Source organism: Engystomops pustulosus, chromosome 5 (genome assembly GCF_040894005.1).
Source record: "Engystomops pustulosus chromosome 5, aEngPut4.maternal, whole genome shotgun sequence".
NCBI classification, from domain to species: Eukaryota; Metazoa; Chordata; class Amphibia; order Anura; family Leptodactylidae; genus Engystomops; species Engystomops pustulosus.
In genome coordinates, this window is record NC_092415.1 from 144,387,114 (window position 1) to 144,412,936 (window position 25,823).

Below are 25,823 nucleotides of genomic sequence, written 5' to 3' on the forward strand. Positions count from 1 at the left end.
TTATAAAAATGTCCACAGCAGCCCCTCATTAAAAAAATGGCCACTGCAGCTCCTCATTAATAAAATGTCCACGACAGCCCCCTCATTAATAAAATGTCCACAGAACCCCCTCCTTAATAAAATGTCCACAGCAGCCTCTCATTAATAAAATGCCCACAGCAACCTCCTCATTAATAAAATGCCCACAGCAGCCTCCTCATTAATAAAATGCCCACAGCAGCCTCCTCATCAATAAAATGCCCACAGCAGCCTCCTCATCAATAAAATGCCCACAGCAGCCTCCTCATTTATAAAAATGTCCACAGCAGCCCCTCATTAATAAAATGTCCACCGCAGCCCCTCATTAATAAAATGTCCACCGCAGCCCCTCATTAATAAAATGTCCACAGCAGCCCCTCATTAATGGAATGTCCACAGCAGTCCCTTATTAATTAAATGTCCACAGAAGCCCCTCGTTATTAAAATATCCACAGCAGTCCCTCATTAATTAAATGTCCACAGAAGCCCCTCATTATTAAAATATCCACAGCAGACCCTCATTAATAAAATGTCCACAGCAGCCCCTCATTAATAAAATGTCCACAGCAGCCCCTCATTAATAAAATGTCCACAGCAGCCCCTCATTAATATAATGTCCACAGCAGTCCCTCATTAATTAAATGTCCACAGAAGCCCCTCATTATTAAAATATCCACAGCAGCCCCTCAATAAAATTTTCACAGAACCCCTCATTAAAAAAATGTCCACAGCAGCCCCGCATTATTGAACTGTCCGCAGTATCCCCTTATTAACAAAATGTCCACAGCAGCCCCTCACTAATAAATTATCCACAGCAGCCCATCATAAATTAAATGTCCACAGTAGCCTGCTCATTAATAAAATGTCCACAGCAGTCCCTCATTAATAAAATGTCCACAGAAGCCCCTCATTAATTAAATGTTCACAGCAGCCAATCATTAATAAAATATACACAGAAGCCCCCTAATTAATAAAATTTACACAGCAGCCCCCTAATTAATAAAATGTCCACAGCAGCCCCTCATTAATAAAATGTCTACAGCAGCCTCCTCATTAATAAAATGTCTACAGCAGCCTCCTCATTAATAAATGTCCACAGCAGACTCCTAATTATTAAAATGTCCACAGTTGCCCCAACAAGAATGTCCACAACAGCAGCTCCCTTAGGCCCTTTTCACTTTTTTCATAAGCATTTTATTTTTTTAACGCACTTGAAAATCTTAGCGTGCTCTACTTTTGAAAGTGATAAATTGTGCAGCCCTGTGATAGATCTAGAGCAACAGTAAAGAATAGTTTGATTGTTTTTTGCTGATCTTCATTTACAATAGGAATGTATTGCTGTTAGTATAATGACCAGTACACAGAAGTCTGCATCCGGTCCTGCTTCACAATGACTAGTACACAGAAGTCTGCATCTGGACCTGCTTCACAATGACTAGTACACAGAAGTCTGCATCTGGACCTGCTTCACAATGACTAGTACACAGAAGTCTGCATCTGGACCTGCTTCACAATGACTAGTACACAGAAGTCTGCATCTGGACCTGCTCCACAATGACTAGTACACAGAAGTCTGCATCTGGACCTGCTTCACAATGACTAGTACACAGAAGTCTGCATCTGGACCTGCTCCACAATGACTAGTACACAGAAGTCTGCATCTGGACCTGCTCCACAATGACTAGTACACAGAAGTCTGCATCTGGACCTGCTTCACAATGACTAGAACACAGAAGTCTGCATCTGGACCTGCTTCACAATGACTAGTACACAGAAGTCTGCATCTGGACCTGCCTCACAAAGACTAGTACACAGAAGTCTGCATCTGGACCTGCTTCACAATGACTAGTACACAGAAGTCTGCATCTGGACCTGCTTCACAATGACTAGTACACAGAAGTCTGCATCTGGACCTGCCTCACAAAGACTAGTACACAGAAGTCTGCATCTGGACCTGCCTCACAAAGACTAGTACACAGAAGTCTGCATCTGGACCTGCTTCACAATAATTCCAGGGTGCAAATCGCGGTTGTACAAATTGGACAATTAAAAAGAAATTTTCAACTGACAGCTTTGAATGCAGATGTGTCCTTCCTGACTTTGCAGAGATATGTTCCTTCAGATGAAGAGGAAAATAAGACACAATGTACAACATACACTGTTCAATTTTATTAACCAATAGAGGCCTGGATTTGGATGCACCCACGGAATTAAAGTGGAAAAACACACAACAGGCTGATCCAACTTTGATGTAATGTTCATATAACAAGTCAAAATGAGGCTCAGTATTGTGTGTGGCCTCCATGTGCCTGTATGACCTCCTTACAATGCCTCGGCAAGCTCCTGATGAGGTTGCAGATGGTCTCCTGAGGGATCTCCTCCTAGACCTGCACTAAAGCATCCGCCAACTCCTGGAAAGTCTGTGATGCAACGTGACGTTGGTCAGTGTGCTGGGGCTACCTATATACTGAAGAAGGTGGGTGTTTGCAGTGTGCTAGGGCTACCTATATACTGGAGGGTGGGGGTTTGCAGTGTGCTGGGGCTAACTATATACTGAAGGGGGGATGAAAGCAGTGTGCTGCGGCTACCTATATAAAGCAGGGGGGGGGTGACTGCAGTGTTCTGGGACAACCTATATAATGACTGGGGAGACTGCCTTGTAGGTAGCTGGGGGCTACCTATGTACTGAGGGGCTGCAGTGTGCTGGCTCCCTATATATTGGGAAGGGGCCTGCAGTGTTCTAGCTCCCTATATATTGGGGGGGGGGCTGCAACATGCTAATTCCCTATATATACGGGGGAGGGGCTGCAATGTGCCGGCTACCTACATACTAGGGGGGTAGCAGTGTGCTGGCTCCCTATATACTGGGGGAGCTGCAATGTGCTGGCTCTCTATGTAGTTGGGGGCTGCAATGCATTGGCTCCCTATATATGAAGGGGTTGGCTGAATTGTGGTGGGGCTACCTATATACTGGGGGTGCTGCAGTGTGCTGGCCTCCTGTATATTGGGGGGGGCAATGTCCTAGCATCCTACATACTGAGGGGGCTGCAGTGTGCTGGCTACCTATATACTGGGGGGCTGCAGTGTGCTGGTTACCTATATACTGGGGGGCTGCCGTGTGCTGGTTACCTATATACTGGGGGGCTGCAGTGTGCTGGTTACCTATATAGTGGGGGGCTGCAGTGTGCTGGCTACCTATATACTGTGGGGGGCTGCAGTGTGCTGGCTACCTATATACTGTGGGGGCTGCAGTGTGCTGGCTTTGTATATACAGAGGAGCACAGTGCAGTGCCCTTCACTAACTTCGGTAAGATGCCGCTGTTCACTGTTTTTAGCAGAAGAGCTGCACTGTCTCCGAATGCTGACGCTGTCTGCTTGTTGCTCTGGCTGATAGCACAGTACGAATGATGGCCATCTTACCTCCATATCCAGGATAATAAATAGGATAATCATGACAAGTGTGTGTTCTCCATAGTGTGTGTTCTCAGGTGGCGTTAACCCATACCTTTACAAACATCACAGCAGCTGAGAAGAGGAGATTTGCTGTCTACACTGTGTTTACAAAATGCATAAGTTAACATGATATTAACATTATGTTAACAGATACATAAATTCACAGGCTGTTAACACACACATTTTGTAAACTTAATATTGACAGCAATGTAATTACTGCTTTGTTGTTTGTAAATGCATATGTAAACGCCACTTGTGAATGCACCTTTAGGGACTTTCTTGGACAATTTTTAAATGGAGTGAAAACACTTGAAGATAAACAGGTTTAAAACAGCCAAACGCATGGCAAACATACAAAACGCGTTTTCAGTTTATAAAACACACTGTGTGCCAGCGCCCTTATAACCCGGAAGTTACCACCCAGCAATACTGGGGCAAGAGAACTTTTTGACATTAGAGCTACAAATATCACAAACTTAAGTACAATTATACAGCGGCGAGTGCGGCTCACCGCTGCTTCATCTCCCATAGTTGAAAAACACTAGACGTGTTGCACGTATAACTGGAGTGCGGCGCATAGTCTGCTTGAACATCAGCCGGTATTAGCACAACAAATTGGAGATGTACAAGAGGAACACGCAGGACCTCAACCTACACTTTGGGTCCTCATCCCTACCGTCCACCACAGTGTATTAGTTCCTCTGAGGGTGATGGCACACGTGGCGTTTTGAACACGTTTTTGGCCCGTTTTAAAGCAGTCCGTCAAAAAACGCATGCGTTTTTAACCAGTTTGAATTAAGATAATTGGCCAAACCTGTCAAAAACGCATGCATTTTGACGGAATGCCTAAAAACGGGTTCAGAACGCCACGTGTGCCATCAATCTTGGGTGCTGGCAGCACTAGTGCATTCCCTACAGCTCTGAGGTACTTCACATCAGGAGTCAATGCACTAAGGCAGCTCTATCAGGCACCAGGAGGACTATGCAGCTTTTCTCTGACAAGTTGCCATAGTTGGACAGCTGAGGAGCACTGCATTGCTCTGCGGCCACTGGTCACACAGGGAACAACTCTGCAGAGCCGCCTGATGTAAGAGGGAAGCACAAGAGCTTACACCATGGAGCGCAGCGGATGTGGGGGAAGAGATGTGACAAGGGGCGGACGTCCCATCAGCGGGTGTCGCACAGGGTATCACACAGACAGTGACAGGAGCATGAGGCGGGCCGGCAGCAGGATACTATCTGTGCAGGCTCCGCCCCTCCTCTGGGGCTCCTCCTCCTCCTGCTAGCGAGAGCTCAGAGTGTGCAGCTGCTGAGCCAAGGCGAGGAGGAGGCTGTGCCCTGCACTGAGGTAGGAGCTGGCACATTCCTGTGCCCGTTATCTGTGGGTCTTATGTAACGCTCTGCCGGTGCAGACACTACACGGGCTGCTGCGGGAGGTTCATCCTGATATGACAGCTGCAGTGTTGTGTTAGAAAACGCCGCGTGTATACAGTGCGCAGAGAAGCAACTCCTGGGCAGTGCCGACAGAGTGGCATGGAGGGTGCCCAGGGGGCAACTGGCAGCTCAGGATCTGCAGACTCTGGTGGAGAACAACTTCTCTGCTATGTCCAGGTATAGAAGAGGCAGAAGTTCCGGGGGCACAGCTGCCCTGCGCTGCCACACTGGAGCCAGGGGTAGTTTTATCTCTACTCATAAGAAGCTGGGGGTTGTAGTCTCATCACAAAGATTCAGCACTCTAATGGGTGAGGGATTGCTGGGGGTTGTAGTCCCATCACAAATATTCAGCACTCTAATGGGTGAGGGATTGCTGGGAGTTGTAGTCCCATCACAGAGATTCAGCACTCTAATGGGTGAGGGATTGCTGGGAGTTGTAGTTAGGTCACAGCTTGAACACCCTTCATGTGATGTCAGGACATACTAGGAGTAGTAGTTAATGCACAGCTAGTACACCTTTTGTTATGTCTGGGATTTCATGGAGTTGTAGTTTATGCACGAGTATGCTGAGAGTTGTGGTTAATTTTCAGATGGCAGACCTTTCCTGTGATGTCTGGACATGCTGGGAGTTGTAGTTTATGCACAGCTTGCAGACCTTACTCCTTATATCAGGATGTTCTGAGAGTGATAGTTAATGCACAGCTTGCAGACCTTCCGTGTGATGTCTGGGTATGCTGGGAGTTGTAGTTCATACACAGTTTGCAGACCTTTCTTGTGATGTCTGCACATGCTGGGAGTTGTAGTTCATGCACAGTTTGCAGACCTTTCTTGTGATGTCTGCACATGCTGGGAGGTATTGTTAATGCACAGTTTGCAGACCTTTCCTGTAATGTCTGGATATGCTGGGAGTTATAGTTTATAGCCTCACAGCCCGATGAGAATCCTTGAGATGTCAGGGTATGCTGAGAGTTGTAGTTTATGCACAGCTTGCACACCTTTCCTGTTATGACAGAGATTGCTGGGGGTAGTTGTCAATGCACAGTTCATAGACCTTTGTTATGTCTGGGATTGCTGGGAGTTGTAGTTTATGCACAGCTTGCTGACTTTTCCTCTAATCTCAGGATTCTAGGAGTTCTAGATAATGTCCAGCTTGTACACCTTTATTGTGATGTCTGGGTATTCTGCGAGTTGTGGTTTTGGCACAGGTTGCAGGTCATTCTTGTCATGTTGGGTGTTGTAGTTTCTCAACGTCGCGTTCTTGGACCGTTTAAAACCACATGCGTTTTCAGTCCATTTCAAAACACATGTGTTTTTGTAAGCTGACCGTGCTTTTGGCTGGTTTTAATCTGTTTCACAGCTGCCTACACTTTGAGAAATAAAGATAAACAGGTTCAAAGCAGCAAAACGAATGGTAAACGTTCAAAAGTGCATGCGTTTTTGGATGGACTGCTTAAGAACGGACCAAAAACGGGTTCAAAACGCCATGTGTGATGCTGGAGAAGAGATGGGGGGGTGATGCCTCTCTATAGAGATGCACAGCGTACGGCCATGCACACGGGGAAAGATAGGACATGTCCTATCTTTTCCCTGTGTACGGAGTAATACAGTGACACCCATTGCCGTCTATAGGGGATGTATGTACGTTCCCCCATACGTTTGTGTAAATGCAGCCTTAGCCGCAGACAAAGCCGCACCCACCAATGCATTAATTTAATGCAAAACACCGGCAGCTTGTTCCCGATCGCAGGCGTTTTCATTGAAACGCCGATGCGATTGTCTGCATACGCGGACAAAGCGGCATGTGTGGCATCACCCTTACTGTGTGGATGTAAACTTGTAAATAATGCATTTAAACTGAGCACCAAAATCTCAACTATAAATAACATATTGGTTGTTCCTACAGTTTTGGAATATATAATATTTGTTACAATTTTGATGCGATAGTACTTTCTCACCATTCGTTTATCATTACATTAATAATTTTATTATGAAGTAAATGTACCAGATGTATCAAAAGTAAGGCAAACTGCACTCATTGCAGTCTGCTACATGAGGGTGATGCCATACATGGCGTTTTGAACGCCTTTTTGGGCCGTTTTTAAGCAGTCTGTCAAATAACGCATGCGGTTTTTGAAAACGCATCCGTTTTTAACCAGTTTGAATTAAGATAATTGGTCAAACCCTTCAAAAACGGATGCGTTTTCAAAAAACAAATGCGTTTTTTGTTGGACTGCTTAAAAACGGGCCAAAAATGCATTCAAAACGCCACGTGTGCCATCACCCTGAATTCAGGGTGCGACAGATTATTGAACACTGGTGCAGGGTCTCCAGTTATTTGGTGCTCCCTGCACTGTTTGGGAAGTGTGCACCATTTTTTTAATGTGAACATTTAACCTACCAATTCTGTCGAGTCGCTGTATTAAATGTGTCACAATCTCCGACTGAGCACTAACACACCCCCTTTAGGTGCACATTTATTCAGTCTTGTCGGACACAATACAGCTTTGATACAAAACTGGCGCAGACATTTCTTCAATACATGTGTGAGCTCCAAGCTGGATAAGACAGCGTTGCTGCTATGGTTACACATTTCTCTGACTTTTCTTCATAGTTGTTTATTACAGGAAATGCAAGTGTTTGCTATTAGACAGCAGTCAGGAGAGGTGCTGTGTCCTCTTTACACAAGTCTTCAAACCTCATAAACAGCTGGTCACAAAATATGTGGCAAAAATCGCACCTCTGAGTACCCTCTTTTAGACATTTCACTCCTTCAGTAGTAGCATCTTTGAAGTTCTTCTGAAGCAAGATCATAGGATGGTCAAAGATCTTTATAGAACTCTGTAGTAAAGGTTTATTTCGGTAGAACAAACTCCTGATCATGGACGGCATGTCATCCTAGGGCAGGTGGTGGTAGAGCGCTTATATTGGTGACTATACTATAGCCATGTAAACTTTGATTCCATTGATGAATTACTGTCCTATGTGGATTTTGAGAAGGAGTAACTCCCAGCCTCATATGCGTTTGGATCTGAACGTTTGTGCACAGGAACAAGCAATGTTTTGCTATGTTTACATACAAAAAAGTGGCTCTTGCTACCTTATCACATGTGTCAATGCTGCCTCAAGTAGATACAAGAAATGCATTCCTAAAAAGATACAAAGTTTTAAATATATTGCGGAGCTCATACATCAGATTGTGTATTAATACAGTATGTTTCACTTTTATGCATACTGGTCGATGTAAAGGGTAATGCACAAATAATACTTACTTCAGTCCCCGCCTCGGTTCCCGCACGGTGCCTCCCATCACCATCGGCCTCTGTTGGTATACAGAAGCTAACCGGGTAAGTCATGTGACAGCTCATACCTATAGTCTGTGGCCGGGACACAGTGTTAATGGAATGTCATCAATAAGCCTCTGTATACCAACACACGCTGTGGTTGGCGCAAGGACCAAGGTAAATATTACTTTTCTATGATTTTTATACCACCCGGGACCAATAACAAAAATAATATTTGATTGTTTTGGGCAGTGTAATGCTACTATTCTGCACTAACAGCATATGTATGGGATTTGTACAAATATCATTCACTACATTTGCAAATCGCTGCAGTTAAGCCGCTGGTAGCCACGCTTCTCCCTGACCTGTATATAGATGGGTTAATAATGTGATCCATGTGACCGCTACAATTCCTAGACGGTCGATGGCTCAAGCTGAGTCGAATCTACTGCATCGTAGCTATCTATAATGCTGCAAGTAATGCACTGCTTTGGCTTGAACTCACAACATTGCTTGGAGCCCACACAGCTGCATGGTTGCCATGAAGATGTACGTTCCCTAGAAATGAATAAGTCTTGCGCTAAATACACATGATTGTTTTACCTGCTGTGCAGCATGCTGGGGATCTCTGGCTCGATTTTGGTCAGTATAAAACATACAATGCTTTCTTGAATGTGTGCTACATAATATTAATGTTGGCTTCTGAAACTTTTGACACAATTGCATTGTCACAAGTGCCTTTCCTTCTGCTGCTGACTATTAGAGATTTCCGCTTGTGCACTGTATAGCAGGATGTTTACCCAGCTACACATGTGGTTTCAGTATTTAGGTTGTCAGTGATGATCTCTCTGGTGATCCCACACAAGACAAAATGACAAATCTGCTCTTTTTAGCTGACAAGTTTTCTTAAAGAGAATGTGGGGCTGTGTACACGCTACACTAGGCAAGGCTTGGAACAGGTGCTTTTAGTATGAAATTGTGGAAACGACAAAGGAATGTAATGTAAAACTCTTCTATTATGGGAGGCTGAATTAAACAATAAGCAGTGATTATCTTTCATTTAAACCCTTAAACCCACAAAAAGAAAATCTTCTGTGGACACCTGCATCTGTTCTGAATTGGTTTATTATTTAGGAGTTTTTAGGGATGCATGTAGTATTTGTGTTTGCATTTATTTGCTTTATTTGTTGTTCTAGCAATAACAACACTTCTTTTTACTTAGAGGCGAAAAAACATCTTACAAATGTATCAATATAAAACTTCTCTGAAAAATAAGTAGTTTTTTTTACATGCTTTTATTGGCGCTGAAATAGTTCTGTGAATGAAAGAGTTCTAAGTCTTAATACCACTTTACAAAAGTAAAAACACCTACACATACTCTCCTTTTCATCATGATCCTGGTCTTTTCTAATCTTAACACGTCGGTATCACCTAGAAAAAAAAATTCTAAAAAGCAGGCTGGAGCGCTAGGACAAGATGTCAGGCGCTCCGGGTTGCTAATTATTCACGCTACTCGCACCTGTTGGACAAGGAGTGTGACATCACCCAGGAGAGGGGGAGGGCTGGGTTGAATAGTTAGCAGCCCGGAGGGCTGGACATCTTGTCCTTTTTATAAGCAGGGTAAACCAAGGACACTTACTCATACATCAAGGCGCTGTGATTCTGGTAATCTTATATTTGTTTGCCATAGCCTCCTTCCTTCTGAAATAAACTTTTAAAATTTAATTTAATTTGAAAAAGGATAAAAATGTAACCTTGTGAATAGTTGCCCTGAGCCCTACGTGTAAAATGTTATTGTTCTGGGGGGACCTTGCTGTATACAGTGTGAGGTAGTTGAGTAACAGTCCTTTCAAGCAGTTTTCCTCGACCACCGGTCCACGGCCCAAGATTGAACACCTGGTTCTGTCCGCGGCCGGTCGCTACAAGAACAAAAAAACTACAATACTCAACTTCTCAGCAGTCTTCTCTAACTTTACTTAATTTCCACATTAATGCGCTGCTCTATTGTTGGCACGTGTGAGGATGTCATCACATCATGTCTCCTGACAATAGAGCCCTGCACTAATGCGGAAGAAAAGTGTCCCAATTGTGACCCCCTTCGTAATCATGCTCACTGAAAGTATTCCCCCAACTAATAATAGCCACACTAAATAATGTGCCCTCTACTGAAAAAATGCATCCGCACTGAATACTAACCCCCATACTGAATAATAGGGGTCACTAAATAAGTCTTTCTACTAAGTAATGTCCCCCACAGCCCCCAATAAGCAGTTTCCCCTGCAGTCTCCAAGTAATGTGCCTACCCTTAGGCTACATTCACACGATGTATGCCCGCCGTACCGTAGTACAGCGGGTATACATAGGCGCTGCGAAGAGGAGCAGGGGATGAGCGCTGCTCACTCCCGCCCCTCTCCATAGGAAGATACAGTGCACGTCGACATGTCCTATCTTTTCCCGGGCTACAGAGCGGTACGGTGCCGCACGTGTGCTGCACCGCACCGCTCCCGTACAGGGCCGTGAGCGCATAGAAGTGTATGGGGCGCATATATATCGGCCGTATATACGTCGGCCGTATTAGTCCCCCATACATGTGTGTGAATGCAGCCTTACACTGTATAATTACAAAACAAATGAACGCTAATACTCGCCTGTCTCTTCCCTCCTTCTTTTTCTCTTCTTTATGCTGTGCAGGTACATTGACGTCACTATACCATGTCTCCTGCTGGACGCATGAGATGTGATGTAGTGGTGTCATTGCGTCGTCTTCTGCGCTCTGTAGAATAGAGGATGCAGATAGAGGTTAGATAGGGAAAAGCTCCCCAAACTCTGACCCGGGGACATCTGATTCTTTTGCCAAAAGTTCTTGACCTATCTTTAACCTAGTAATGCCCCTGCTCTTTAGGCAAACATAAGACTGATCTGGCCCTCTGTGGAAATGAGTTTGATACTGGTGGGGTAATGAAAACAAAAAAGTGCAGGTAGATGGAAAGTCTTCTGCTCACCTTCTGTTCCTCTTAGATTTCAATGTACATCCATTTCGCATCTGTTATTTAAAGTGAAAAATTATACGGCCGCTGCAGTATTTTTTCGACTATTACAGAAGCTGTCAAGTGGCCAAGTAGCTATTGTTTGTATTATATAAGATGAAATATGGCAACCACACCCTACATGAACATCAGGTTGCAGGTTTTGTCATCCATACAGAGAGACAGGTTTACCCTCAGGAGCCAACACAGTCTGCATCTGGACTTTCCAAGGGGTGCTCAATCCCCACAGAAAACAACTTGTAGTATACAATAGTAAAAGAACGGGAGGGCACTCGCCAAAATGCAGTTCTCAGATTTTCTTCAGGCACATTTTTCCTTTATTACATAGCATAAAGGTTACATGCCAGGGGAGAGGGAGCGATGCACACAATGAAAATCTGAGAACTGCATTTTGGTGAGTGCCCTCCTGTTCTTTTACTATTGCATGGCAAGGACTTACAAGTTATAATTACAAGCAGTTACATACAAGATAGGTTCGTTCTTAAGTTGAATTTGTATGTAAGTCGGAACTGTATACTTTATGATTGTAACCCCAGTCAAAAAATTTTTGGTCTCTCACGAATGGATTTTAACCAAGAACCAGGATTAACAATAAATCTTAATTGCAGACACCTTTGATAACTGTTATAGCTGTTTATTGTAGCCTAGGGCTCAAGTACAATAAATTACCAAAATCCATAGGTTCATTTGTAACCAGGGGTCGTCTGTAAGTCAGGTGTTCTTAAGTAGGTGACCGCCTGTAGTCAAAATTTTATTCTGGAAACTTCCATAGCGAAGGTGTACATCTGATGATTTTCATAAATCATTGTGTGCAATATGCAAGATGATATAGAATTAGTTACACCCTAAATGGGACCTATCACTTCTACAATGTACATTTTGACAGGGCTGTACTTTTGCATAGTCTTGACATTGCCAACATTGATCGACCAGTATAAGACTTGGCTGGGAATACTAAGGTCTCAATGTATTCTGAAATTTTTCAGAGGAATAACCTAGGAATGGCACAATTCAATACGATCACAAAAGATTCTTCAAGCAGAAGAGAGAGTTCTTATTGCTACAATATCAATTTTTGGGGCGTGGAGCCAAACTTTGGTATTGCATAACCTGGTCCCTGTTAACGGCAGCAGATGTAAACAATACACACAGTTTTTGTTTATAATACTGTGAATTACATATCCACTGTCAGAATGTAACAATGTAAAACTAATGGAGCATGCCACAAATTAATTAATTTGGTTGTTATAGGAACTGAAGTGACATCAAGTACGATGAGGGGGGGGGGGGGTAGCAATGTGTCTCAGGTTCTGCTAATATCTAGCTTGAAAACACTAGTTTTTTTGCTTCACCAGATTTATCACTGGTGCAGTAGAAGGCTATCGGCACATGTTGCAGATTTTGGTGGAAGAAATCTGCAGCTTAATACAATAGCATTAAAATGTCTACATTATTTTTTCCAAATCACATTTAATGTGTTTTTTTCCTGCATGGAAATTGTTGCTCAGTTTGGAAAATAAAATGATTAACATGTTACTTTTCTTGTGCTTCCTTGTGGATTTTTACATACTTTTTTTTACATTAAAGTCTACGGGAGAGTGAAAATCTGCATCAAATATGCATCAAATCCACACTATAAAGCAGATCAAATGCAATTGCTTGCGTGGCCTTTACGTCAGATCAGGTGAAACAAGACGGGTACAAAAATGCAGAAAATTGTCATGAAAAATGTAACACTAAATAGATCTGTAAAGTGCTATGGAATATGATGGTGCTAAATAAATAAAGATTATTATTAGACAAATTCCCATCACACATAAAAAACGTGCGTATTGTATGCAGATAATGTTGCAGATTTTCTGCAATCTTCAACATGTGCAGATAAGCCTATGACTGTTGGACATGCATAATGTCCATTTTACAAAGTTCATGCAAAGCAAGGCATTTTGGAGGTTTTTTTTTTTAAATAAATCCTACTGTCACCGCTGTTTGAAAAAGGAAAGGGGTTATCCGGGTATAAAAATTTACTTTGGGTCGGGCTTGGGCGGCCTATTTAAAAATAATAAACATATACTTATCTCCTCCGGCACTGCCGATGTCTCGGTCCATCTCATTTGTGCGCCGGGTTGTTTCCAGACGGCCAGATGCTCCCAATCGACACCACCTCAGCGGCTGGAAGCTCCCTGTGCGCGGCTTCTGTGCCCCTGTAAACGAGCAGGGGCACGGATCAAACTGACCGCGGTGCGGGACATCAGCGGCGCCAGAGGAGGTAAGTACACGTTTATTATTTTTAAATAGCCCACCCCTGCCCGGTCCTAAGTAAATTTTTATACCCGGATAACCCCTTTAAGTTGCGGGCTGGTTCCCATAGAGCTCTTATAGCAGTGATGGCGAACTTTTAAGCGGACGAGTGCCCAAACTACAACCCAAACCCCCCCTTATTTATCGCAAGGTGCCACCAAAAATTAAAGCAGTAACTTATTGCTCCCTGTTTTTCAACAACTTTCAATCATATTGGCCTCCTGAGGACAGCAACACAGTAGAAATATGGAAAATTTGCATTATTCTAGCTTCTTTCCAGTGTCCCTCTGTACACAGAGAATCGTGGGGCCAGCAGGAGGTCCTCCAAAGATACTTTGGTCCTGTCTACTCATTCTCCCTCTTCCTACAGTCCCATGTAGAAAGTAAGTATCACTTTAAGATTCTTTGAGTCCTGTCTGGTGTGCTGGGGCGATGGCCCGGGTGCTTACAGAAAGGGCTCAGAGTGCCGCCTCTGGCACCCGTGCCATAGGTTCGCCACCACTGCCTTATAGCATAATTTTTAATAAAATCTCTGCTCAGAAAAGGAAATAATTAACATTGATCCTCTGCATGGATACCTAGTCTAGCGAGTCGAGGTGGGCATATACATATGTGTGAGTCTGGCGGCTTCTCACACCTCCTTTCCCTAAGTCATCCGGCTGTCGGCTGAATTATCATACATAAGCCTACATCTGCCATGCATGGAAGCAAAGCTAAGCAGTAAAGCTGTGCATGCGCCGACACTCGCGGTGCATGGCAGACGTAGCCTCATGTATGATAATTCAGTTGACAGCCGGATGACGTAGGGAAAAGAGGTGTGAGAAGCTGCCAGACTCGCACATTTGTATTAGCCCACCTCGTCTCACTAGACTCTCTGTCTGGTACCCATTAATGTTAGTTTTTTTTTTTTTTTCTGAGCAGAGATTTTATTAGGTTGAAGAATGGTTGCCCTTATGCTATAAGGGCTCTATGGGAACCTGCCTGCAACTTTATTTTTCCAAACAGCGGTGACAGTTTCCCTTTAACAGGGTTTTTAAAAGGTCAGTAATACTTTTGTGGGTGAAAAAACCCCCATAAAAGTTCCATGATCAAAGTTTGGAGACTTTTTATAATTTCTCTTAACCTCTTGCCACAAATTGATTTAATAGTATGCATCAAGGGGTCTATGGAGAGGGCACATGGCTGAGCCCTCTTAAATACAGACCAGGTATTTGCTGCATATTGCAGCAAGGGTGTCAATGCTTTAAATGTGACCGGTGTGACAGTTTATGTGCAAAAACGGCATATATACTATACTATACTGTAAAAAAGGTTAAAGTAAAGAAAAAGTTCAAACTCACCCCATTTCCCTATAACTGATATAAAAACATAGAATAAAAATCCTAAACATCAATATCAATCAATTTATCAATATATTAAAATGGTTATTCCAGGTGAGGAACCCTGTAACGCTAAAAAGCGCCCAAATTTGTAAATATTTATATAAAAAGTGATCAAAAGGTTGTATAGTACCACAAAATGATATCAATGTACCATATACACTCACCGGCCACTTGTCCAGGTGTACATAAGGTGTACTTAGGTACACCTGTCCAACTGCTCGTTAACACTTAATTTCTAATCAGCCATTCACATGGCTGCAACTTACAGAGAATGGTCTGAAAAAGAAAAAACATCCAGTGAGCGGCAGTTCTGTGGGCGGAAATACCTTGTTGATGCCAGAGGTCAGAGGAGAATGGGCAGACTGGTTCGAGCTGATAGAAAGGCAACAGTGACTCAAATCACCACCCGTTACAACCAAGGTAGGCAGAAGAGCATCTCTGAACGTACAGTACGTCAAACTTAGAGGCAGATGGGCTACAGCAGCAGAAGACCACACTGGGTGCCACTCCTTTCAGCTAAGAACAGGAAACTGAGGCTACAATTTGCACAAGCTCATCGAAATTGGACAGTAGAAGATTGGAAAAACGTTGCCTGGTCTGATGAGTCTCGATTTCTGCTGCGACATTTGGATGGTAGGGTCAGAATTTGGCGTCAACAACATGAAAGCATGGATCCATCCTGCCTTGTATCAAAGGTTCAGGCTGGTGGTGGTGGTGTCATGGTGTGGGGAATATTTTCTTGGCACTCTTTGGGCCCCTTGGTACCAATTGAGCATCGTTGCAACGCCACAGCCTACCTGAGTATTGTTGCTAACCATGTCCATCCCTTTATGACCACAATGTACCCAACATCTGATGGCTACTTTCAGCAGGATAATGCGCCATGTCATAAAGCTGGAATCATCTCAGACTGGTTTCTTGAACATGACAATGAGTTCACTGTACTCAAATGGCCTCCACAGTCACCAGATCTCAATCCAATAGAGCATCTTTGGGATGTGGTAGAACGGGAGATTCGCATCATGGATGTGCAGCCGACAAATCTGCGGCAACTGTGTGATGCCATCATATCAATATGGACCAAAATCTCTGAGGAATGCTTCCAGCACCTTGTTGAATCTATGCCACGAAGAATTGAGGCAGTTCTGAAGGCAAAAGGGGGTCCAACCCGTTACTAGCATGGTGTACCTAATACAGTGGCCGGTGAGTGTATACTCGAGTATAATCCTAGTTTTTTAGCACAAAAAAATGTGCTGAAAACCAAAACTCGGCTTATACTCAAGTAAAAAAAAATAGGTTTTACCAGGTTTTTGTGGTAAAATTAGGGGCCTCGGTTTATACTTGGGTCGGCTTTTACTCAAGTATATACGGTAAACTTCATCACGTCCCCAAACAAATGACCCTTTATGCAGTTCCATAAGCCAATGTTATTAGCGTCAGAATATGGCAAAATGAGGACTTTTTTTTTTTTCATATCAACGGTTGTAATTTTTCAAAGCCTATATAAATTTGGTATCCCCATATTAACACTGACCTAAAGAAAAAATAGTCATTGAAGTCATTGTACAGAGCCCACAGAGGAAGTACAATCTGTTACTCAGGAATCAAGTCCTTATAAAGCTCCCTACTTGGAAAAATAAATAAGTTATGGATTTTAGGCAAAAAGAAAAAGTCGCCAGGAATGGTTTGCCCACATGTGAGTAAGTGCAAAACCATAAGTCACCCATCATATACTTACTCCGTGTCCCTGCACTGTCCGTTGCAGGGATCGAAACGTCAGCCACTCGGCACCCACTATAATGTCAGCAAGCGGCTGACGGCACGATCCCTGCTGTACTTCTCCATAATACAAAATTTTTCCTTCTTAACAAACCACTAAATAAACATTGTTATATCTGCAGAGAGCCGATTCATGGAAGTAATCTTCCTACTCTTAACATAATGCAGAAAAAAAGGGTTGCTGCATTCCTTAGTGTAAATTTCTCAACAATGTTGGAGACAATTTTAGGGCTTGTATATGTTTAGTATAAGCTGAACACATGTAAAAACATAAACATTGCATTACAACCTAAATTGTATACCTATATTTATACATATATTTCAGATTGTTATGTAAGGCAGAGAACAACACCATGCCCAAGTATGCAGTGAAAAGGATGTTGTGAGAGGAAACAGAAAAACCCTCTGAATGTGCGCATCCTTGAAATGAAATCACTTTGTTAAACAATTTATATAAAGTTGGATAAGCAAACAGTGTCTCTGAAAAATCTGGAATGTTGTGCAGGTGCTGGAAAAGGCTCATAAAACATGGATATTATTCCCAGAAAGTGGAAGTGCTCCTTATATTTGAAGGGAATCTACCATCAAAGTCCAGCATTATAAATCCAGGCACCGTGATAATCTTTGTTATCCATGGCCTTTTTCCTTCTAAAATCAATTTTTAAAGTTATGTGTTGCAGCTTCTCAGGCTGATTCTCCACCCACCCCTCCTGCTCTCCCAGCACTTCCTCCCTCCCCCTGCAGTAATCTCATGGCAGCAGAGGAAGTTTCAGCACATTGGGAAGGGGAAAGTGCTCCTGCACGTGTAGCAGCTTTTGAATCTGCAGCATGTATAGGCTCTGGAAACAACCAATTAGCATAGTTTAAAAGTTGGTTCTAGATGGAAGAAGTCCTTTTATAACAAATATAAGAAAATTACCACATTCCAGCCTAAATCCTTGGACATGCCTGGAGCAGCCCTTCACTACAACTCCACTAGAATTGCTACCAATGGAGACAAATTTAGAGCAGAACACTTTAGTAGGGACTAGGCATGATTGACGACTCAACAACTCAACACTTCCTCCTTGCTCTCAATTCTCCAGAAACTGTACGACACACGCTCTCCTCATATTCGTGTCTCCTATCTATACCTGACGATCCTAAGGCTGGAGGAGGTCTCTCCTCCAGCCTTTCCTGGCTGACCTTCCTACCCCCCGACCTGGACGCCCCCTCTCCTGTGTAGTCCATCTCGTTCTTACCTTCACCCCTTCCTCCCCCCATCCCACTAATCCTCCATTCTCCCATACTTCTTTCGTCTGTCTTTATAGTTAGAACTGTCCTGGGGAGCCCTCTGTAGGTACTCCGCAGAGTCCAAGAACTCCCCCATGGTTCTGTTCTTTAACACTACAAAAATGGCTGGAGTACGGTGGAGACTGGAATGTGAACAAGTGATTATATGTAATGTATACCATCATTTATGATCCATGTATGAACTACTGTTGGACTGTTTTCTACCTTCGTCATGACAAGGACTGCGTTCCTGTTTTCTTCTTGTATTACGGCTGCCAAAAAAAACAAATGATAAAAAAATAAATAAAATATTACCACAGTCACTGTGCCTGGTTGTTTGAGTAAGTGCTCCAGGGATTTTGTTGGTAGATTTTTTTTTAAGAGTGGCTTCAGTGGAAGGGGTACTCAGCTGTCCATAATACATGTCACTGGCTGCTATATGAAACTGGTTGTCACAAGGCAGTCATTGTTCTATAGAAAGACCCTTTAAGATCTACTTCTTTATTATTGTGGTCAGACACTGATGTGGTCAGACACTGATATATGTGTTTGTTCCATTAAAACCTAAAGCATTTCCTAACTGTTTTCACAGAATTGTTCACACAAAAGAAGTTAGTGGGTCAATAAAAAATTGACAAAATGTGGAAGGCATCTGAGCAGTCGTGGCCCACCAGAGGATTCTCTGGTGGGCCCAGGTTCTAATTCAGCACTGATACACAGAGGTATAACAAAATACAACACAATTTGGAGGCTACTAGAGTCTGTTTTCTAGAAGTTGATGGAGGATGGGCTCTTAGCTAAATTTATCTGGTGGGTCCAAGGAATCCCAGTCTGACACTGCATTTGAGTGCTATCTGTGAAAAATGGATGGTTGCTAGCATACACTGTTAGACTACATGCATCAGCAGCGGAGAGTGGAAGGGTGATCGCTCTGCACCCCTCCCCTCTCAATGGAGAGCTGAGCAGCCTTGCTGCAAATAAGGGCAGGATTAAGATCTAACCTATCGCGGAGTGACTCGGACACAGTCTGGTGAGACACAATGGGGCAGATTTATCAAACTGTCTGAAAGTCAGATTATTTGTAGTTGACCGTGGCAACCAATCACAGCTCCGCTTTAATTTTACCAGTGGTCATGAATATTTTAAAGCTGTGATTACATGGTTGTAAAGTTATTGTGAATTTTACCAGTAATCTTGTGGCCAGTTTCTAGTTGTCAGATTTGCAGTTGCCCTATTTAGTATGCAGGAAGCTGACCTAGTAAAACCTAGTAACAATAGCATAGTCTGACACGCTGTGTTTGAGGAAGTAGTTCTATGCGAGAAGATGGAAGCTGTTTGTTTAACAAGAGGAAGTCCTGCTACTTCCTACTGGATAGTAAATATGCGATTATTTTAGTCTATTTTGTACAGTTGTGCTGTATCCGTTCTGTGGATTATATTATTTCTTCAGTGGCGGATTTGGTAATTTGGGTGCCCCTCATTATACACTAAAGCAAGGAGTCTAGTACTCTGTGCCATAGCTTTGAATTCTTGTGGAACCCTGTTTCTTTTTTGGGAAGAAAAACTGCAACATTTTAAAGTATCTGCAAAGTGAGTGAGTTGTAAGTGAATCATGGTGCAGAATATAAACTGGCAAAGTGCAGCACTTCTGCTGTATAATCTCTAGTAATTGTAGTGTGTTTCATAACAAATTGGGGGTCATTTATCTTTAATCTGGGCATTTTTGTCTGTTTTTGTTTTATTTTTTGGACTTGATTTATCTTAGAGGGTATATCTGGCAGCTGTTGGTTTTTGAGTCCTTTTTTATTTTTATACATCCACATCTGGATTCTAAAGAAATTAGATGCTGGTAACGTTGAAAATTGTTGCTTAAAATTGCGCCAACAAAGTTGCAAATATAAGAATAAAAAGCTGACATAAATAATTTGTAGTTCTTGCTTCATACAGAAATATGCAAGGACTTCCTGTCTGCTGCTTAGTAGTGCTGGTACTGTAACAGAGCTGGCAGTGTTAGCGCTTTTGGTGCTACTGTACGCCCGGCATCATATTTCTGAAGGGTACAGGGATTGCTGTGCAGTCTGTGGGAATGGCCCAACATACAGGTCAATGGTTCATCTACCTAAGGGGGCAATAACCTGTTATTTGTATTTCTGGTATAACTGCATGTATAGAAATAAGAGTTTTGCACCCTGCATTAAATATACAATTCATTTCTAAATTTCCAGTTTCAATATCTTTTGGAAGCGGTGGAGGCAGAACACACAATTCTGTGAAGCTTGTTGCTACCAGCCATAGCTGAATGAATGAATGATTATAGTGATATATAATGTATGCGGAACAGCCGTGTGGTCCATTATATTATCCAGTAGTCCAGTATATTTTATAATTGTAAGCCCAGCCATTTTTTTTTGCCGCAGTGACAATTGGAGTTAAAAAATTTTTTGCTGTAATGGGATCATAGATTATCAATAAAGCTTCATTAAAGACACTTTACAACTGATTATTGCAGCCTGGGACTAAAGTAAAGCATTCTGTCTTTAACTAGGGGTCGTCTGTAAGTCAGGTGTCCTTAATTAGGGGACTGCCTGTATTTGAAAAACTAGACAACATTCTTTAACATTGGGATGAAAACTTCAGCTGTGAGCCAGTATGTTGTGTCTGGATACTTGTTACTCATAAGGGCAAGGATTCCCTCCTAAAGGTTCACCTGTGTATGAGGAATACATGGGCATTGATGTAAGGCTGGAGGCCTGTATATAAATCTCTTACCGCACAAGAAACAGGATGTGACTTCTCGCATTGCAGTGCTGAAGAAACCTGGTCAACAACCCAGCATTTGGTTCTTTGAATTCTGTAGTGTAGATTTATTTTAGTATAAGAATGACTATTTGGTTTTTGTTATGTTGTAATAACTTTGCTGTAGGAACTTATTAAGTGGTTCTTTGGGCTGTATGTTTATTTTCTTACCCTGCTATTAAGAATGCTCTTTCTCAATAGGGAAAAAGTATCTGTATTTTCTTTTCTGTCATTTTTTGAGCTGAAAATATTGGTGATCTATACTAAGGAGAAATGGTGATGGGGGGGGGGGGAGGTGTCCAACCCTCAGCATTAACAGGTCTGTTGTTAAAGGACATCTACCACCAGAATGAAAGACTGTATGCAAATGAGTCTGGAGCCCCTCAGCCTCATTTGCATACAGTCTATCATCCTGGTGGTAGATGTCCTTTAAACAGCTGGTGGAGAATGGAACTAGAAGCCGACAGATCCAGTCTTTAGGGATGTGGAGTCAGAAAGCCAGAACTTCTGATCCCTCAGTTTCCATATCTCCAACTCCAGAGCCCTGTAGGGATTCCTTCCCAGTGCCTTCTCCTCTGATTTATAGTGGAGAAGCTTCACACTGAGTGTCTACATATAGTGCATCACACATTCATCTCAACTGTAAGCCGAGAAGAGGATGCCACATGCAGCCTGCAAAGCACCGTTGCAGCCCGCACCTTGCTGTCACAGGCTAATAAGTGCAGCTGAGAAATCCTCACTGCTTTAGGTTCCTCTCCTGCCGCTCCGCTCTGTGTTCTCACTCCTGACACTGGTTGAATACAGCTGCACAGGATACAGAGTGGCCTCAGGACCAGGAGAGAACACAGGACTGGTAAGTACTTGCCAGCTGTACTGTACTCCTTCCGGGTCCTGTCCTGCTCCTAGTGCAGTTCTGTACTGGGTCCTCTTGACACTGCATAAAACCAGCACAGGATGCCGAGCAGCACATGGAGGAGAGAAGAAGCTGCTAGCTGGTGCAGAGAGCAGAAGAGAAGCCATTTTTTGTCTGCACTGAGAGTCTTTAGTTTATGTCTTCTATGGGTCACCAGGATTTATTTGGGCAATTATTTGTTGCCTGCTCCTGGTGTCTTCAGTATTATTTGTGTACGTTTGGGTCTCTCCATTATTATCATTATTATATGCTCTGAAATTAGTATTTTGTTGCTGGGGTAGCATTTATTGCTGTTCTGTGGTTGTTGGTGCATCTAGGGTTTTGGTTACCCTCAGACCAATAAACGTTACAGATCAAGAGTAGAAAAGACATTTAAAGGGGTTTTCCCATGAAGGAAATTAAGGCTCTATCTGCGGGATAGGGCCTAACTTGCTGATAAGTGGAGGTCTCAGTGCTCCGTTAGATTAATGGAGCAGACGGCCATGCGTGACTGTTCTGCTCCATTAATTTCTATAGACTTGATGGAAATTGCCGCCCCCCCATTTTTGCGATCTGCGGGGGTCTTAGCACTGACAACCCCACTGATCAGCAAATTAGGCCGTGGATAGGGCCTAACTTTCCTTCGTGGGAAAACCCCTTTAAAGGACAATTCATAATTTTCCTTACAGAACTAAAATAAGCCAACAAATAAAATGTATCTTTCCAAAATAGACTGACTAATAACCAAGTAGCACTTGTCCACCCGACATGCAGCAGAATTCCCTGACCATAACTTGCCTCTTTTTATATTGTTGAGTTTTAAGTGCATAATGGAATCACATTTGACTCGGCTCAATAGAAAATATAGGGTGCGGCTTGTGTTTTCAGAATCGGATTGTCACATTGTACGCCAAACGACAGAAGGATAATTGCTACTGTGAGCAAAACACTAGTGTGTAAAGAATTATGGGTTACATATTGAAGCCTAGATTAAAGAGACGGCAGACCACAGATAACAGGGCACAGATGTACCGTATTTTATGTCTTTTCTAATTACGGTAACTAAAATTAGGAGAGAATTCTTTGTGTGCTTTATAATGCACTTAAAACATTATTCAGGGCATTCATCACTGATTTTTTTTAAGGTTCTTTGGGACATCTTAGATTGGGACTAAATTATTTGCAAATCATCATTCAGTCTTCATGTGTTACGTTTGGATTTTTGATCATATTTTTCATGGATTTTACTATATAACTATACTTAATGCATTGCAGAAGGTGAAGATCAGAGATCACGTATGCTCCTTCCCCTGCCTCTGTGACAGTGTGACTTGTCCATCTGTTGATACTCCCGGCTGGCCTGGAAGTGTTAGCATGTTGTTCTATCGACACTTCTGCCACTAAACAGTTTTATTTTTCTCCTTGCCCGGGCCCACAGTTTTAAATGGAAACATCCTTTAATGTTTGCACTTTAAATGTAAATATATACCTTCTGCTTCCTTTGTATCTATACATTCCATAGATACAACATGAGGACACGCTTATATAAGTTGGTGCCAAGGTTGACATTAGAAATTATGCTGTTTCTATAACCAGTACATCTGGGTCTGCATTTATAAATACATCATTAAGTTAATTATTGTTCCACTGGATTTATGTTTCAAATATTTTGTTAAATATTAGTATGTTCCCAGCAAGGGCAAAGTGTGGTAATGTTGCAGATTTGCTGCAATTTTTGCTTATTCCAGTGGAAATGCTTTTTATATAAGAAAAACCTGAAGCCAAAACCAATACAAGTGAATACAACAAATCCCTACACTCTGTTCATGTTTGCTTCTCTATTGTGTAAAACACTATTTACTTATCAGGGCTTGTACGCCAGTTTTCTGTACTTCTGTACTTATGCTCATGGTCACCCTACGCTGTACATTATTTGGATCTGTAAAAATATGCATCATGTCATTAGGGTTTCTGAAGGCCATGCTTGATGTCAAGGGAGCTGCCTTACAGGGTAGCTGAAAGAGACGTGGCTTTCCTTATTCCATACTGGAAAACCTATTTGCATATTTTCACAGAATCCCCTATTCGATGGCTATAAGTCTCCACCCTTCTACATGGTGGCCTTCATTGGCAAACTCTCTCTGAGGAAAACTCTTATTTGGATTTGGACTTTAAATTTGGCTGGCAAGTGTTTAATGGTCCATGATTTTTACTGAACTACTGTAGCTTCCGAATCATGTTAGATGATGTAATGTACCTTAGTAGATTCAGGTACAGGTTGGACCTAAGGCCAGAACTGACCTACGGGGTTTTGCACTAAAGTCTCCACATGCTCAAAGTGGCGTGCGGGTTGGAAAAGCAGGAAAACGTTAAGATCATTGTACCAATTTCAAGAAACTGGTAAAACTAGAAACCAGTATGGCACCTGTTGTTCAAATCATCAACTGATCACAAAAACATAAGTATGCTATCACCCTTTGTGCCATGCAGTAAAAATATTGTGGAATGCAACTATAAATAGAGAATGTCCTTGTATGTTCTAGTTTTTGTAGCAGGTTTTGATAACTACATTTATTAGGTGTAATTAGTTCCAGTCTATTTATTTTTAACGTTGACATATAAGAAGTAATGAAAACTCAGCATACTTTATTCTACTGTTTGCAGGGTTAAATTTTGCTAAAAGTTCTTAGCCCAGAAATTGCTACAAGGAGATGGTAATTACTATAATTAATAAGATAGGATATGGGAACAGTAGACCACAAAGTAGTAGAGCTTACTTCAGGAAATTGGAGAAAAAGTTTGCAGCACAAGTTTGGTGTAAAAATTTTGCTGGTATAAAAGTTTGCAGCATAATCTGCAGAATATGTACAGGCAGTCCCTGGGTTATGTACAAGATAGGGTCCGGAGGTTTGTTCTTAAGTTGAATTTGTATGTAAGTCGAAACTCTATATTTTATAATTGAAGTTCTAGACAATTTTTTTTTTTTTGTCCCACTGACGAGTTTCAACATTTTTTGCTTTAATGGGACCAAGGATTATTAGTTAAGCTTCATTAACGACACCTTCCAGCTGTTCATTTCAGTCTGGGACTATAGTAAAGCATCCAGATAGCTTCACCAGAGGTCACAGTGGGCAGAGGGGTCCGTCTGTAACTAGCGGTCGTCTGTAAGTCGGGTGTCCTTAAGTAGGAGACTGCCTGTACAATGGTTATATATTGAGATTTTAAAGGGGTTGTTCTGTTTTCTAACAATGTAACACTTGTGAATATATCCTAAATGATAAAAAGATTGTGCATTAACCTGTCCATTGCACCAGGGATTCACCACCATCTCTCCATCGGTACCCTGATCTCATTTGGCACTCAGAAGGACTGAAAGCCTTTTAAAGTCACATCAATATGCAAAATGTCATGTTTTTTTTTCCTAGAAGGATCACTTTCACTAGAGATCATAAATGCAAGGATTAAAGGGAGGTCCTCGCCACACTACAAGTAGTTTTATAGAATACTTGATTTAGGTTTTTAGAATCATCTGTCTTGTTTCCCTGCAATCCTTTTTTTTTTTTTTTTTTGTTAGAGTTCTGTTTTTTTATCTTCATGCAGATGAGTTACTTAGGGCTCCAAGGTTAGGTATCCACTTCTCCTGGTATGCGCAACTAGCATTGCACTGTACACAATGATATCCCAGTAGACATTTGGTGGGAAAAAGGCACAACCCTTGTACATTAAGAAGCATATATGCATTGCTATAAATATTTTCTCTGAATGGACAGATCCATAATAATATGGCAGCTGGGGCTGACGGCTCACACACTGGGCCGCAGGAACAACAGCCGCGTCTAAGCCCGTATTGAAACACGGAAATGTGTGCTAGCACATGTCTACAAACAACGCCAACGCCTGTGTGCAGGAGCCATAAGTAGTATTTTAAAAATTATAGTCTCCTCCCTAGGAATGATGTAAATTTTCAGTGAGATTCAGTGATATTATTGGTGATACAAATATTTCTAGTTTAAGATGTGGCCATCATTTTTATTAGGACACTTGTGGCTCTCTAACAGCTTTCGGGAGAGCCATGCACTACTGAGTGGCATTTGTGTTTACTAGTCGTATTATCAACAGTGATAAATTGTGCAGTCTGTGATAGATCTAGAGAGGGGTATCAAACTCA

The 25,823-nt window shown here is 42.3% G+C and overlaps 1 protein-coding gene across 2 annotated transcripts in view; it reads left to right on the forward strand.

Annotated features, from left to right (window-relative positions):
* Nucleotides 1-4,736: 4,736 nt before the first annotated feature.
* The window catches only part of ELMO1 (engulfment and cell motility 1), a 222,522-nt gene continuing 201,435 nt past the window's right edge, over nt 4,737-25,823 (forward strand). For both annotated transcript variants that reach the window (XM_072153299.1, XM_072153300.1), the window contains exon 1: nt 4,737-4,819. The gene's annotated coding sequence lies outside the window, so the exon portion shown is untranslated. The remainder of the gene's footprint in view (nt 4,820-25,823) is intronic.